Here is a 16,381-nt window from a genome sequence, read left to right on the forward strand (position 1 = left end):
AAGCAATGCATTTTAAATAAGCAATTTTTTCAACAACTAGAAATAATCACAAATGTCTTCTATTTGCAATCTTCATTAATGTGAGTTATTTCATCACTTTAGGAGAAATCCTTTCAGAGAAAAACAACAATTAAACCCCTCCCCCCCTCCTCCGACAGGCTCTGACAGCTAAGGGATATATGGATCAGCCATTTTAGTAATTAACCACAATTCCTCTGATTTGTGAATTTCCAGATGATGAGGCAGGAAGCAAGTTACATCTTGGAGAAATTGCCCTCAGGAGAGAGGAAAAACTGTTGCGAGGTTGACAGCACAACCTTGTAGCAGCACAGTTTGCCTTTCCCAGTGGTTCAAGGAGTTCCAAGCACCCTCTTGTAAATCATCGGCTCACATCTATTTATTATCTTCCAGCCCAGTGCACAACACTATCTGTTACACACGGATACTGGCAATATTACAAGGTGGACTCCAGGGATAAGAGACAGCCAACCCCACACACCTCCCACGCCTGAGTCATGCCCAGGGTAACGCCAGGTCCTGCTCATACCCGCTGTCGGCAGAAATGAAACAGTACAAGCTGTTGTGTTTCAGAGTCTTTTTTAATTGATTCTCCAGAATGCTAGATCCTACCTGCTGATATCCTCATGTTTGTTATAAAGAGGCATGGTCTATCTGCATAGCAATGGATGAAATGCCTGTGAAAATATTGCTGTTCATTTAATCGATGTCGGAGCTGGAGTAGGCACCAGCTACACCCTGCAAGGCTTGTCCTGGAATATCAATAAATAAATCATAAAAGCCAATGCTTCAAATATTGAAAAATCCACACTTCAAACTGTGTTTTGAACTATACTGAGAGCCATGTCTCAGATTGTCCTTTTGCTTTATATGAACAGAGGAAATTCAAAGTAGGACGAACTCTCTCTGGGGATTTGGTGTAGGGGAGTGCCACAAACCATCAGCCTTCCTGTCTCTGCCATGCCAGAGAGGCCTCTCCTGGGACGTGCCATGAGGAGCAGACAGCACATCTGGGGAGCTAATGTGGCTTCAGATGAAATTATCTTCTTCAGAATCCATCTTGGCTGACAGCAGCGTGCACGCGAAGGAGCCAGTCAGTGGCGGGGAGCCAGGTCACAGCAGGGCAGGTGAAGGCTCAGAGGAAAGTAGCACCTCCCTGTGACTGTCTGGGTGAAATGAAGTTCCTTGCCACATGGATGGTGTCAATCAAATGGGGCATCTTTTTATCCTTCTATTCAGAGCCCATATTTGGTAAAAGCAACCTCGTTGAAGCCCCCAGCCCTGCTGCCCTCTTGCAGTGCTCTCTCACTTCAAGTCCTGTCTTATAGAGTGCTGCATGATGTGCTGTGCATGTCAGCCGTGCAAGGAAGGGTGAGGACAGTTGTGCTCTGAAAGGTACGGTTTAGTTCAAGAATTGCTAGCTGGACTAGTATCTGAGCTGCAGAATGGATTTCTGTGGTGTGTGTCATGCAGGGGGCTGCTGCTTGCAGGCAATTCTGATTATATATGTATATATATATTATCATATATATATATGTATATATGTAATTATATATATCTATATATATATCCCCTTTGCTTTAAAACCACTGAAATGAGCCAAAAGCTAAAGCAAATAATGGTATGTTTTAGTTTAATTGTGGGTACAAGGCTAGACTGGCGCTGGAAGTTACTCAGGTACATCTAGTCAAAGGGCAGAGGAATAAGCACTGCAGGTATTCAGTGCTTTATCTGATTAGAAAACAGCCTTGCACAGATGTGATTTCTGCTCCATATATCAAGTTATGGCAGGCTTTTGCTGCTTCATTATGAAAGCATGTGAAGTAAAATAGGTTTTGGAACATAAAAAATGACAAATCTGGAAGAATATCTATATGCCAGATGGGTGTAGGAAGAATCTTTGTGACAAATATATTATTAACGGAATATGCATAAGGAAAGAAACAGTGCCCCTCTCCTCCAAGGATGGACGGGCAGGAAGGTAGCGTCTCACTGTGTCTAATGTATTCTCATCTAGCCTAAATCTAATTAATTATATGGCATCACTGACATAAAATCTAGCCACCACATGCAATAATTGTAAGCTTCATCAGGGTGCTGGTAGGACCTGGTGAGCGCTTTGCCCTCCCTGCTTTGTTTGCTCTCCTGGGGGCTGTGGGTCAGAGTGACGACGTCTCATGGAGGAAGGCTGATGTGGGGCTCTGGCTGCACACCATAGGCAGACAGCAGGCACTCACCTCCTCCCCTCACTGCCGCACTCTGTCAGCCTCCTCTGAGGGCACTGCTTGGAGGGGCCATATAGGAATGGACATTATCTGTGTCTCTGTTCGGGGCACCTGCAACCTGGGGCATTCTGCAAACTGCCACCCTGCAGCATGGCACAGAGGTCTCAGCTTTCCCTTGATTTACACATGGTTGGGATTTTGATACATACCTGGTTTAGATTCAGGGTGCAAATAACCAAGCCATGATTAATGTGTTCGGAATTGAAATAGTAATGAAGGAGGAAGGATGGTGGGGCAGTCCTGTCATTTGGCTTCCTGTAATGTGATTTCACCAATGCCCCATCCACTATCTGATTGCTCTTTTCCTACTTACACCAAACAAACCAGGAGGCTTTTGCTCACAGGCTCCTAGTACTATTTTATTTGGCAGTTATGGAATAAAAGAATTTTAGTATTGCCTTAGAGTTTCTCCTGACATCTATCACAACCAATCCAGCTCATATGTGGGTGAACTGTGTTTTGATCCAATTATACAATTCTGTTGGAGTCTTGTTATATTCTTATCCCATGCGCATGCTGAAAAATTCAAGAGCAAAAGAAAATTCTACAAAATGTTTCTCATTTACTATAGGCTTGGAGACACAAAGCTAAATCACAGTGTTACTTGTGGAGGCTAATAGCAAACTAGAAAACAACATATTCTTTGGAAAAAATAACAAAAGCCACCAGAACATAGCAACAAACCTGTTAATCAGCAGAGAGATTTAGAGGAGGAATAGTACAATCTGTGTTGTAGAGATTATTGCAGTCAGACTGTGAGGACACAGGCTTACTTTGTTAATTGCAGCAACAAGAACTTTTTTGGGTGTTCATCACAACAGTTACAATGACAAAGCATCTGCCAATTTGAAGATGTTTCTGAGGTGCATAAAAATGACAAATTTCAAGAGAACCCAGACACAAAATGGCCAAGGCAACGCAGCTAACATCCCGATGGATCATAATGACTATAATACCTAAGAAACTGATATATTTCCCACACTTGCAATATCTTTATAGCAAAGATGTATTATTAAATCAACAACCCATGTGCTATTTGATTACCATGATGCATAAATTGATCTAGGATATTTCTGGCTCGATGTTTCCACTGTTTTCAGGCTGAGAAACATAATGAAGGGAATTAAGCGTTTCCTTTGCTCATCTGCTGTAGAAAGTCATGCAGATGCACAGCTTCATGAAGCGCTGCTCCTGGGAGAAGAGGCACACTTGCTCCAAAGATTTGTGGCTCTGTCCTGGTAGGGGCTCTGACAGTCCCATAAGGAAAAGCCAGGCCCTAAAGCTCTGTGGTGGGGAGATGCTAAGACCAAGCCAGCAGCTGAGGGGCACACGTGCTGTTGGGCAAGCACAGGTGGCCCTGTGGACAAACCGTGGTGATAGTACCAGGACCACTTCTTGGAGCTCAGCTGCATCTAGGAGATGTTAGACTATTCCTGAGACACTACCCCTCCTTGGTGAATTAAGTTCTGCCTGCATTTAATACCAGCAGTTTAATAATTAGTCCAGTTTTCCTTACATCGGAGGCTGCAGAAAGGTTCCTGGCCTCCAGTTCTGACTCCTGTCTGTATCTCTGTACCCCATGGGAGTGTGGCACATGCAGCATGTCTCCCCAGGGCTCCCCTCAGTCGTCCTGAGCCCAGTCATTAAGCTCCACCACAGAAATCTGTTTAGTCACAGAAGCAGATTGCTTCCATGAAGCGCAGAAATGTAATTTGCCAGTACTACACTACAGTATTAAATAGTAGCAAGTAGATCTTTCACCTTTTCAATTCTTTATAGCAAAAAATACTTGGTGTGAAAATCTCAACTCTACAAGAGTCGATGATAAAATCTGCATCAACGGCAGAGCAGCTTTTACCTTCAGCACGGTGAGTGGGTTTATCGGTTTTGCATTTAAAGCTCTCCTAATACATCCGTGCTTTCAGCGCAAATCCAGCATCCTCATACACTTGCAAAGTCAAGAGCTCACCTCCCTGCTGCCCTCAGCCCACACCCGGCCCATTGGATTTATGTACAAGGTTTAGCACATGCTGAAGCTGTTCTCCCATGGAAATGGATAACCATGTCGGCTCTGGAGGCACAACATACTTGAGTGTAGCCATAAGCCACCGTGCCTCACCCCAGGCTCCAGCCCACTGTAGTTAATCATTAAATAATTCCCCTGGTGATGTTATCCAGTGCTGATAAATTACAGATTTCATTGTTTTGCCTGGAGCAGCTTTAAATTGTGTTAATTTCATCAAAGATTGACACTGGCTTTTATTTCCTTTTGCTGCTGTTTTGTCCGGTAAAGGAGATGCACACTATGGACTTCAGATTGCTCACATAATTGGCACGGTGTATTTTTTTCTCATATTTTGAGAAAATTGTGGTCAGAGCCTTTGAAATACCAAGAACTTTTAGATCAATAAAATACTAATGGTTGTGTATTCATAAGAGGAATATTACCACAGATTCAATAGCTCTCCAAAACAACCTTACTGTTGACCGTGTTTGTTTTACATGTGTTCTCAGAATGCTTTCTAATTTTATACAGTGGTGAATTTATTCCACCTACAGTACACGTTTCTGACACAGGGTTTTCTCAAAAACTGAAGATGAAATACATTATACATCTTCCTGATGAGACAAACCATCATCAGTCTGATTCTCTCTTTTGGCAATAGAAAGAAATTTCCCCAGGTAGCCCTATTCTGCTCACTCCAAAGAAAAGGGCAATCTTGAGTTCGTGGGATTTTATCAGGTCTTTTATGGCAAATTTTCCTCACTTTGGAACAAGGAATATAATGGCTCAATGTGTGTTGAATAAGAATACATGTTGATAAAACACATGCAAAATTTGGAGCTGTAATTTTCAATTGCAAAATTAATATTAAATATTTTCAGCGCCAGCAGCACTTTGATGCAGTACAATAGTCTGTTGTGGTAAATAAGAAGACATTTTTATTGTGCAGTACTGCACCTCCCCGAGCAGTTCTGAATTCTACTGGGAGATATTGAATAAAACTTCAAACTCTGACTGAAGCCCCATGTCACTATTGGTGTTTTTAAGAAGCCTCCTTCAACACTTTCACAGGGTACCTGTGGTCTTTCTTGTTGCTGACTTTTTATTATTATTATTTTTTTAACGCATAGCATAATATAGTCTGGCTATGCTTTGCTGTAAAGATGCACAGATGTTGATTATTTCATGAGCTGTCAGGTGCCTGGAGGCACTGATAGCCTTCAACGACCGTGACCAGCCTCACCTGAAGCCTCCCACTCCCTAACAATGGGCCCAGGATCTCTATTTAACCTCAGCCCAGGCACACCTGTTCCCCTTAATAATGCTGTACATACATGCGTTCTCTGTTTGGTTACAGTTGTAGTTGTTTATAGGCTCTGGCTCATTTGTGGGTCTCCTGGCTGAGCTGCAGAGCTGCCCTGTCACTATGGGTATGTCTGGCAGACTCTGGAGTGATGGCTTGACCACCTGTCTTGGCTTCAGACCTGTGCCATCCTGTGAGCTGTTCTAATAACTGGAGATCGTGGTTGGAACTAGCTCCATTTTGAGAGCTGTATTGCTCTCCTGGTTTGGTACTATAGGATGGGACTGCCCTGCTGGTTCTCTCTGCTCCTGTGTCTACATCCTGCTGGGACAAGGTATGGATTAGTTAAGGTCAATTACTCTGTTAAATGTGTTCTTCACTTCAAAGAACCTGTCCTGTCTCTATTTTTCTATTTTGTGCTGACCACTTATAGGCTATAAGAAAAGCTGCTAAGTTTAATATCTCAGGGTGTCTACTGTGCCAAAATCAGTTTTGGTGAGCCTAAGCTCCTTTCCCACCCTTGGGGATGGGAACTGCCATCTGGCTGTGTGCCTTCCCTGAAGCTGCCGTTTCTCTTCTGCTCAAATGGCCAAATATATCTTTGGTTTCTAATCAGTCATAAGAAACTTTTGACAAATTCTTGGAGTCTACATCAAAAATGAGGACATGGGATTATTTGGGAGCTGAGAAAAAGCTGTTTGCCTTGCCTCAGTTGTTTGCTCTTTTCAACACTATGTGAAGGGTAATAAGTTGATCTAAATTCTAGGAATTTCAGGAGATTCACTCCAGAGAATTTTTTTATTTTTATTTATTTATTTTTGGAGGAATGGATTGGTTAAGAGTCCTTAAAATTCCTCTTCTCAATTAACGTCAGTTCTTGCACAATCTATGACACTCTTTCAGACACTAAGCAGGGCACCTGGTAACTGTGGAACATATACAAAAAAGGGGAGGGGAAAAAAGCCCCATCTTATTGCGTATGAAAGAAATGTGTTTGATGGTGTCATTTTTCCTCCTATATTCTGTGGTTACTCTGTTAGGATAGCTCCAATTCTGAATTTGATCTAGCCTCTAGAGGAAGGTAGGGGAAAACTGCCTATTGATTTCAGTGATTATGTTTGACTTGCTCTGACAGACTTTCCTCTAAAGTTCTGACTTCCTGAGCCACAGAAAACTCTCTCTTTTTTGTATGATTCTTACAGGGCAAAGCTGAGGCAGGAGGGGTGTTTGTCCATTTGGGGCAGTACAGCTTCTTCCATCAGGTTGTGCACAAGGGGTTTGGATGCTGTTCAAATGGAGTGTTAGTGTAGAAGTGCAATAACATAGGCCTCATTCCACAGACCTGTAGCCTAGAGCACCTACCAAGTGAGACACTTTGTGTGGGGGTTAATTGGCATAATCTTTACATGTTGTTGTTTCCTGCTGCTCTACACAGATTAGTCTAGCAAACTCAAAAATCTGTGGGTTATTCCAAGCACATGGGTTAAAATATTCTTACTTAAGAAGTTCTGCTGCATGTGTTGTGTAAGGGGAAAAAAAAAGCATGAGAGCAAGACTTTGGAAGGTAGGCAAAAAGTCAATGTTTGTTTCACGATACTTCTGGGATCTTACCACCTGGGTAGGCTTGAGAAACAGACTTTCCAAATAAAAATAGCAGGATAATAAAACAATCATAGTAAAAAGCAGTGGTGAGGCACTTCAGAAATCTACATCTTACAGAAGTGTAATCATGATTTAAAAATACAGAAACAGTGACTCAAAAGAGGGAGAGTGTGGGTGTTTGCTGGGGATGAGTCAAAAGAGAAGAAATCTCAACTCCAGAAAGCAAATGCAGAAGATAAAGCTCTGTAAGTAGAGCCTGCAAAAAGGCACACCAAATTTATGCGTTTGTTCTGCATCCAGGGCTCATCTCTGTTATGCAGAAGTCATTGATTAACTGACACTGGATTGAAATGGGGCAATTAGACAGAGTAAAATGTCTACAGCATAAATTATACAAGAAGAGTCTGAAGAGAACCTTCCCTTTGTCTTTAAGACTTGCCAGCTGTTTCTTCCCTTCTGTGTGGTTCTTACCTTCCCAGATAAGCATATTCCTCTCCCTTAAATCAATCTGATGGACTGGAGTTAACTACATCACAGGGTACAGCTGTGTGTCCAGATACATTTTTAATAGGTCAGACGGTCCTGTAGCAAAACAGCAGTGAATCATGTCAGTGGATGAGGAAGCTGGAGGGCAATGGACTGTGGAAGTACCTGCAGTATGCACTGATGTGGTCTTCCTTGTTCCTGGTTTGTAGAATGGTTTGTCACATGCCTGAGCTGAAGCATGTGTGCTGCTAGCAGGTACTAGTCTGGAAACACTTTTGTAGCAGACTGAGCTTATTTGTAAGGAAAATTTACTTGCTTCCATTGTTTAAGGGCTGTGTGAAAACCTCTGCAGAGGTAGTTTCTTTTGCTATGCTTCTCCTCACACTGCCTAATCACTGTGGATACTTAAGAGGCTGCCTTAAATTGAGGAGAAAGTACAAGTTGCTGGAGGTAAAATATATATATATAAAAGTTTTTTCCAGCTGAGGTTGGAAGAGATCTCCAAGATCACCTGATCCATCTATCACCAGCACTGTGCACTAACGATGTTCCTGTGTACCACATCTACATGATTCTTGAATACCTACAGGGACAGCGGATTCCTCTATCTCCCTGGGTAACTTGTGCCAGTGCACCACTACTCTTTCAGAGCAGAAATTTTCCTTAACATCCAGTGATGAGCACAAGCTGCCATTTTCAGCTACAACTTTTGCAACCCATGTTTACCGAGCTCAGACCAGGTTGCATGTCACTATAGCAGGAAAAGGACCACCTATTAACTCAGGGCTGGGTCAGTAGCCTTTTTATCTGTACTGAGGAGGGTGTTGGAGTGCAGTTGGCTCAGGCCTGTCTTAAGAGCGTTTGGTCTGTGTTCAGTGGGTTGCTCATTGCTCCCTAGGGAATCCAGACCTTGTTCCTGGGTTCCAGCTAGGCATCCTAGCAGTGCTGTGTGCACCCAGAATATCAGAGCCTATGACCAGTCTGACCTCTCTGCAGAGTATAGAACAGAGGTCTTGGCATCTATCTATCAGAACAAGTAAAGGCTCAATATTCATGCTGTAAAACCTTGTATAGGTTTTAGAAGTAAACTGGTCAACAGGTACTTTTCTGATGTTTTGTTTACTCACATTAGCAAGGTGAAAGCAACATGAAATTTTCCTCTGTGGAGTATAGCAATTTGTAGTGTGACTGAATGAGATGAAGAACTGATCTTGTGTGAAGCCCTTTAGTACTGATGATGAAGGGGAGGTGAATTTGGTATTAAATAACTAAATAACGGTTGACTCCTGCAGACTACTTCAAGCACTGTTGTCTTTCCTGCTTCTGTAGGCAAGGCCTGGCAGGGAACCGGGTGCACTCACAATAGCTGCTGGTAACCTCTTCAGTTCTGCATTTCCAATGTTCAACACAGTGTAATTTAAGAGATCATTTTCTCTGTCCTTTTCTTTTTTTTTTCTTTTTCTTTTTTTTTTTTTTTTGATGGAAGGAAAAATGGATGAACAGTTGTGTCTACCTTTTGTTCTGGGCTTTGGGACTTTCGTCTAGCATCTACTTTGTATGTTGCAGACATCCGAGTCTCCAGAATTGCAAATGTATAGTTTTTCTGAACATATTTACTTAAGCTGAGAGCATTTAATGTTTCATAATAGGGTTGGAGGGTTACATGCATCCAGTCCAATTTGAAGAAAAGGGGAGACGTTTCCATTTTCACATATAGACTGTGAAAATATGAGGGCTAACTATGAAAAATGAACAAAATACAGGAGAAATGTAAATCAATCCAGTCCTGTTATATATGTGCTTGTTTGGTAGTTTCTTGATGGCAAAGAATGTTTATACAGCTATAAAGTAAAAATATCTGAATATCACACGAGCACGATGATTTTGTGCAGTGAACTCTTTTATAACTAATTTGAAATGAACCTGTCAGTCATTAATGATCTGTGAAAACCTACCCCAAGCTGGTGCCAACTTTTTCCCACAGAATAATTACATCGTGATAAGCTTTGCTATATTCATGGTAAATCAGGGAGTACAACAATGAAGTTACACAGTAAGCTTTGCTATATTGCACAGTAAATTATTGCACTGATGACAATTAAACAATAAGCCACATTTTATTCTTTATGGGAGCATCTATCTGTAATGGATGAAGGTCAACATGAATGTTTTTCCTCCCATTCTACCACCTACTGCACTTACTATTTACTCATACTCTTAAGGTTTGGGGGGGACCATTGTTAGCCTTGTATGCCTGTGCTTGTGATGAATGCAGCAGAGTGCTGGGGACTGCACCACAAGCCTTGAAATGTCTGAAGGTGTCACTGTCAGTGACTGGAAGGGGATCCTTGTCTTCCAGTGAGCTCTGCCTGTTTTCTCTGACTGAGGTTGCATCTTTCCATCTCTTGAAAATGCATACCAGATCTTTATACGGTTCTTGTATTTAGATCCTGTATACTAGGTCTTATATTTACTCGCTGAGCTGTCTTGGTTTTTACTGTCCATCCAATTTTATTTGTCAGCATTGCTATAAGTAGCATCTTTTTAAATTATTTTATTGATTCCTGTGGCTTACTGGACCGTTTGTTTCCCTACTAAATTCTTGTATGTGATTTAACCTGCTGTCCCTATTTGACAGTTCTCAAGTCAATCAGTTCTTTATTCCACCCCAAATCTTCAGATCTTCGGCATTAGCTGTCTCCCAGAAAGCTCTGCCTTGACATCCCCTTGCCCTTCAGCACTAGGGACTGGTACTCAGTTTCTTACCTTCCTCCAAGGCTGTTTCCCTGTGCTGTTCCCTGCCTGTCCTTAGGGCTCACAGCTGTCTTCTGCTTGATTTCATCTTCCTCCATGTCTCTCTACTTCCCAGAGATTTACATAACCTACTGCCAAGTGCCTCAAATGCAGTTTGTTCTCCCTCCTTGGCAGAGCCTCTGAAGCTCCCACTACTACAGCCTTTGTGCTCCACTTCAAAATGCATACCTTCTAATCTAATCTTAACAAAATGAAATAAAAAGGTTTTTGCTGCCATTTCAGTTGGGTCCCCTAAGGTACATAAATTTTTAGAGTCAGATGGTAGGAGATGTCTGCCTTTCAAAGAGCAGGGAGTTGTTGTCTGCATTATGTTGTCTCCATAAAGCGTCATGTACTGAAAACAGCTATCATGTACACCAGAGCTGCAAGAGCCAAATCTGTTTACAGCACAGCAGAAAAGCTCCAGTAGCATCAAGTGATATAGTCTGGGTCTGTGCAGGCTGAGGATCTGGCCTTGAGAGAGGACTGCAATCTAGGCAAGGAGATAGATAATGGGGCCACTTCACCTCTTATGGAAACCCACTGCTGATGTGGAAGTAAAGTTGCATATAAAACAATCTCTGCACAATAGTGCTTTGTATTACAGAACTACTTTTCATATTTCATCGATGTATTGTTATCAAAAATGTTTTTGCCCGTGAACTTAGAGCCACTTCTAAGTCCTAGCATGAGGCATTACCCTGTACCTATGCAAGACTTGCTGGTCTACCTCTGTTTGGCACAGTGGGTAAACCAGAAAGGAGCTGAAGTCTCTTCCAGCTAAGGTTTGAGGCAGTCATTTGCCATTTATCTTTTGTTCAAAGTCACCTTTTTTCTGCTATAGAAGTTCAGTTGAGGTTGTTGTGAAGGCAGGAGTGGTGAGAAATGTGGGATGTTTTCTAGTTTGCATGCAAGGCAAATCAGTTGGAGTATGAGCTGCTAGTTTAAAAGCCCTCAAGAGGATGTTGCAGGGCTGTGATGTAGTAAGATGTGCAAAATCAACACTTGCTGCCCTTATTTAAAATGTCATAAAGATAGGATGTCTGTGCTTTCTGCAGGAGTAGGCTGTGTAGGCAGTATATTAGGGCCCTTTAGTGGTGTGCATCTGTTATGGGGCCAAAAGACAGATGTAAATCCTGTCCTCGGTAGATTAATATACAGTTGCATGCTGAAGTATGAGTAGCCCCCAAATAAATGACATGGCACTTGCACATTTCCATCTAATACAAAGGTACTTCTGGGGATTTCAGAAACCTTCATTTTAGTTTTGGCTTATATGTAATATATGGTGGGAACCTGGAAGGTTCTCAAAGCTAAGATGCTACCAGGACAACTATACAGCCTGCACTCTAAAGCTTTGTGTTGTAAGCAACGTGTCTATTGAAACCAGTTTATTCAGGCAGCTATTTGTGAATTAGAAGACACACTTTTAAAAGTGTTTTGTGCTTATGAGCTGGCCCTTGAAGCTGCTGTTTCTGCCTTTTGTAAAAATCAGGACGTTCATTCTGAAATTGCAAACTGCCTGGTCATCCCTGGAATTGAATCAAATGAGGACAATCCTTTTCCTAGAAAAAATGTGCTGTCTGAGACTCTTCAAGGCTGCAAGGAAATGGGCAGAAGACATGAAGGCATGCTGTTTCATTGTCCATTTCTTAATATACTTTAGGAATATACTTAGCAATATTTTTACGAGTTAATCTTTCATTTTACAATGAATTTATTTGAAAAAGCCCTTGACTTCTGTATAGTTCTATTTCTACAGGCATACTTCATGTTTGTCTAACAACTCCTAAATTGCAAGCAGGACTAAGAAATTCCTGGAAAAATAAATTCCTTTAAATTGTTGAAGTAAATTTTGGAATTTTATTTTGTATATAAACTGGTAGGTTTTTCTTAGCTAGTGCTAAGTACGTGTGTGCTTAGTTGTGTGAGATCATCCACAGGAGCATTCTGTGCAAGACATATGAAGACCTCTGATGTTAGTTTTCCAAATCATAAATTACTCCAGGGTGCTGCACAACCATGAGCAGGTAGAATTAGTCTTCCACAAATGATGAGAAGCATCTGATTAATCAGGCTGCCAGTTATTGAAGGGTTGCATGTGCCAAGAAGGAACTGCATGAGCACATACACCAAGGGTGCCAGAAGTGAAGTTTAAAGTATTTTGGCTAATGTTAGCCTTAGGTTTTTCCCAGAAGCCATCATACAGTGCTCTTTAAGTGACACCCCTTAAGTGTCACTTCAGGCACGAATTCCTTTAATGCACAGCAAAAACACTAGGAAAACCAAAATGCCAAGCCCGGAAAGATTAACATCATCTGACTTTCTGGTGAAATATTGATGGTTTTTCAAACAATTTCTCTTACTTCCTTCTTGTATTATTCTCATTTCCTCTTCATTTAAACTGATGGCTGAATTAAATCAGGGTACAAGTGCTTTTCTCCACTGAATGCCCTTAAATTTGACAGCCTCATGGCCTCAGTGCCCTTCTTTGCCAAACACTGTTTTTTCATAGATGCAAGTTAATTCCCGTCACGTTGAACGACGGGCTGAGCATAGTGAAAGCCCAGCTTGCAAACTGCTTTATTTCTTTCCAGCCCCCTGAGGAATTCTGGATGTGTCAGTAAAAGCAGATAAACCATCATTGCATTCCTTCTGTTTTCTTACTTCTGAATGTTTTTCTCAATGATATCCTACAACAGAGGGTGCTCTTCTTCATTTTGTTTTCTCCACTCCTTGTCCCATCCAATTTCTTTCCTATCTCTTGCTTCCCCACTAGGAAAGCAGTGGCCATATATCTTCACTTAGTCTCTGCTGCAAATTGTTTGCATGGCTGGAAGGAAAAGTACACTGTCACTCATGAGCCTTTACACCTGCCAAAGCTAATGAGATAAGCTTGACCCTCATTCTGGCTGGTTATTTAGAGCTTCACACACTGAGCAGATTTCTAATGTCCCAAAGTTGCATTTGAGATCTTATTACAAACATTCCTATTAAAAAAAAAAAAAAAAAGCAGTATAACTTTATATAATATAAATGTTCTGTAATATTCTTACATGTCTTTCTTGCATTGGAGAATCTAGACATAAATTTCATTAGAAGAAACAACAAATGTTTTGTTTATTGGTCACTGACACTTCAAAATTCCTTTCGAGCTGTGAAGGAAACAAGGTAACTGCAGTTTCTAGCGAAGGTACTTTCAGCTGGCCTGACCCCAGGGCATTGCTCTGGGAGTGTATGTCTTCCCTGGAGTCCCTGGTTGTAGTGACTTCACCCCTGCAGATGCAGCTGGGGTGGGATCAAAACTGGTCATATAACTCATTGTTTTGGTGACAACTTGCAGCGATGACAAATGGGGAAAGGAAATGGCTGTTTGCCCTAAAAACAAAACACTGGGTGATTAGCAGTGGGTGAACAGTGTTTGCTTTCTGATTAGGGAACCTCTCTGAAGTTGAGGTACCTGCTTTTTAGAGCTCCTGTCTTTTGGAAGGGTGAGCTAAGGCTGAGGTATACCCTGGGACCTTCTGCAGGCCCTGCTGGACCAGCAGCATGGGCTGCAGATCAGTTTTCACTTTTGTGGTTTTTTGTGCTTTTTTTTTTTCCTTTTTTTTTTAAACTTCTTAGGAAAGCATATTATAAAATAATGAGTTTGCAGATGAAGGCCCAGGCAACCTAGAGCCTTTCAAAAAGATCCACAAACCCTCTGAGCCCATGTGTTGTATTTATCTTTTAAGGAACCTTGTCATTAGGCTCAAATTAAAAATGAGCTGCCAGTTTCTATTAATAATTAATGCTGAAATGTTAGCACTTTGAAAGACTGTTTCAAGTGCAACACATACCATTTAACGCTGAACAGTTTTATATTTACAGTAATTCCACCTTTCATCCCTTAATGTCAACCTCTAAATCTTTAATGCTTTAATCACACTTCTTATTTTGATATCCCAAGTGAGCTGTCCTAACCTGTGTCCGCTCCCTTTCAATAAGGTACACATTTTATACTGGAAGGTTAGTCAGCAGCACTTGTTAATTATTAAGGAAAACAAAATGCTACCGCTGGAAAATTGTTTGTTCCCAGCAGTATGTGTTACCTTTAATCTGTACTGACAAGAAGCAAGAGGAATCATAAAATAATCAGAGGAGCCAGGAGGGAGGATTGTTTGTGAAGAACATTACCCAGCAGAAATGTAGACAGCCTTGATTTGATTCCATAAATGAACCTAATTACTGGATAATGTATTGTTCTACAGAAGTAACATATCTGCACAATACATAGTTAAAACAAGACATTGCACATTCAAATGCAGATGACTTTTGCCTTCTGGTTTTGCTCCCTATTATGTGCTCCTGAGCTGCACTGATGGATCTCTTTTCTATGTTGTGCTTAGACTATGCTACAGAAGTCATCCAACCCTGCAGCTGGGGTCTAAGATCTGGGTTTTGTTGTAGCCTTGCCAATGTGGATGGGGAGATTTCTGCAGAGCAATGGGCCACTAAATATTTCACAGAACTTTCTTTTTCTGTGCTTGGTTAACTAGCAAATATCCCAGACTATAATAGAATGAGTGCTTGGACTTTTCTTAACTGCCAGGCAAGCAATGAATATTTTAGACACACCAAACAGCACTAAAACAGCTTCTCAGAAAGAAAATACCATTCTAAACCTGTAGTTATGAAACATTCCTCCAATTTTTTCAGATTCTCCTTGCCATTTCAGAATAGCACCTTGAAGTGGTATAGATATATAGACAGATCTATACTGATGACTACAAATATCAACCTTGAGCAGCCACATTAATGGGTTATAAAGGGATGTCAACCTATAAGTTAGTGTTTAATTACTGGAATCAGTAGACTGAAACTTCCTTACGACTGTTTGATTCCCTTACTTTAATGTATAGCTGTTATGAGTTGATTTTTTGGGCACATTTTATGGGACAGATGCTTAGGACAGGCCTGCAATTTCTGTATTTCCACTGGTGTTGCCTTTTGTGGGAGGAAGACAACATTTTACAGGTGAGGTATTTCAGCTTGCTCCTTGCTGTGCAGGTGTAGGAGGAATGGCACTAGAGGGGAACCTGTGGTGGCCCTTGGGCTCCCATGTTGACTGGACATAAAGACTGTCCTTATATGGGATGATGTCTTAATTGCATGTTTCTGTCAGCTGGAAATTATCTAGCCTGAATGCTAATGTTCTTCTTGAATAATGAGTGTTACTTCTTCTGTAATATTGCATTCTGAAATGGTTATTGTAGCATCACAGAATGGCTTGAGTTGAAAGGGACGTTAAAGATTATCAAGCCCCAAGCCTCTGCCATGGGCTGGTTGTCCCCCAGCAGATCAGGCTGTTCAGGGCCCTATTCAGCCAGCTCTTGAACTCCCCATGGCTGGGCTGCTTTCTATCAGGCTCCCTGGGCTTTCTGGGCATTCTTTCTAGTTACTGTAACAGTGGATTAAGTCCTACTAAGTTTTCTGTGCCAAGAGAAAGAATTACTGCACTGATACTTTCAACCTTTCCTGTGTTGTTTAAGAAGAAAAAAAAAAAAAAAAAAGCTAAAAAAAAGAAGAAAAAAGAAAAAAGTGTTGATAAGGATTCAGTCTCTATTTAAAAAAAAAAAAAAAAAAAAAAAAAGCTTTCAGAGTTTACTGAACCTCCACCTCACACATCAAAAAAGAAATAGAAAAATTCCTGCTGCTATGTTATTATGCAAGCATCCAATTCTATCCTTCCATACTGTGGAGACATGCACAACACAGGAAAGTGTTAAAGAATATTTATAAGATGCTCAACAGGACAAAACAAATGGACATGTGTAGTGTATGTACATTGCTCATTACAAACATGATTAGTGTGTATATATAATAGATGTGTTGTTAAAGCACAGCAGG

At 41.2% G+C, this 16,381-nt stretch overlaps 1 long non-coding RNA gene across 2 annotated transcripts in view; it reads left to right on the forward strand.

The window, feature by feature from the left end:
• LOC107317506 overlaps window positions 1-1,413 on the forward strand; it is a 41,563-nt gene extending 40,150 nt beyond the window's left edge. Inside the window, exon 7 of one of the 2 annotated variants that reach the window (XR_004308122.1) lies at window positions 235-1,413. This is a non-coding gene — a long non-coding RNA (uncharacterized LOC107317506). The remainder of the gene's footprint in view (window positions 1-234) is intronic. The other variant, XR_004308123.1, reaches the window with a different exon arrangement.
• The last annotated feature ends 14,968 nt before the right edge of the window (window positions 1,414-16,381 follow it).

The sequence above is a fragment of the Coturnix japonica genome, chromosome 8 (assembly GCF_001577835.2).
Source record: "Coturnix japonica isolate 7356 chromosome 8, Coturnix japonica 2.1, whole genome shotgun sequence".
NCBI lineage: Eukaryota > Metazoa > Chordata > Aves > Galliformes > Phasianidae > Coturnix > Coturnix japonica.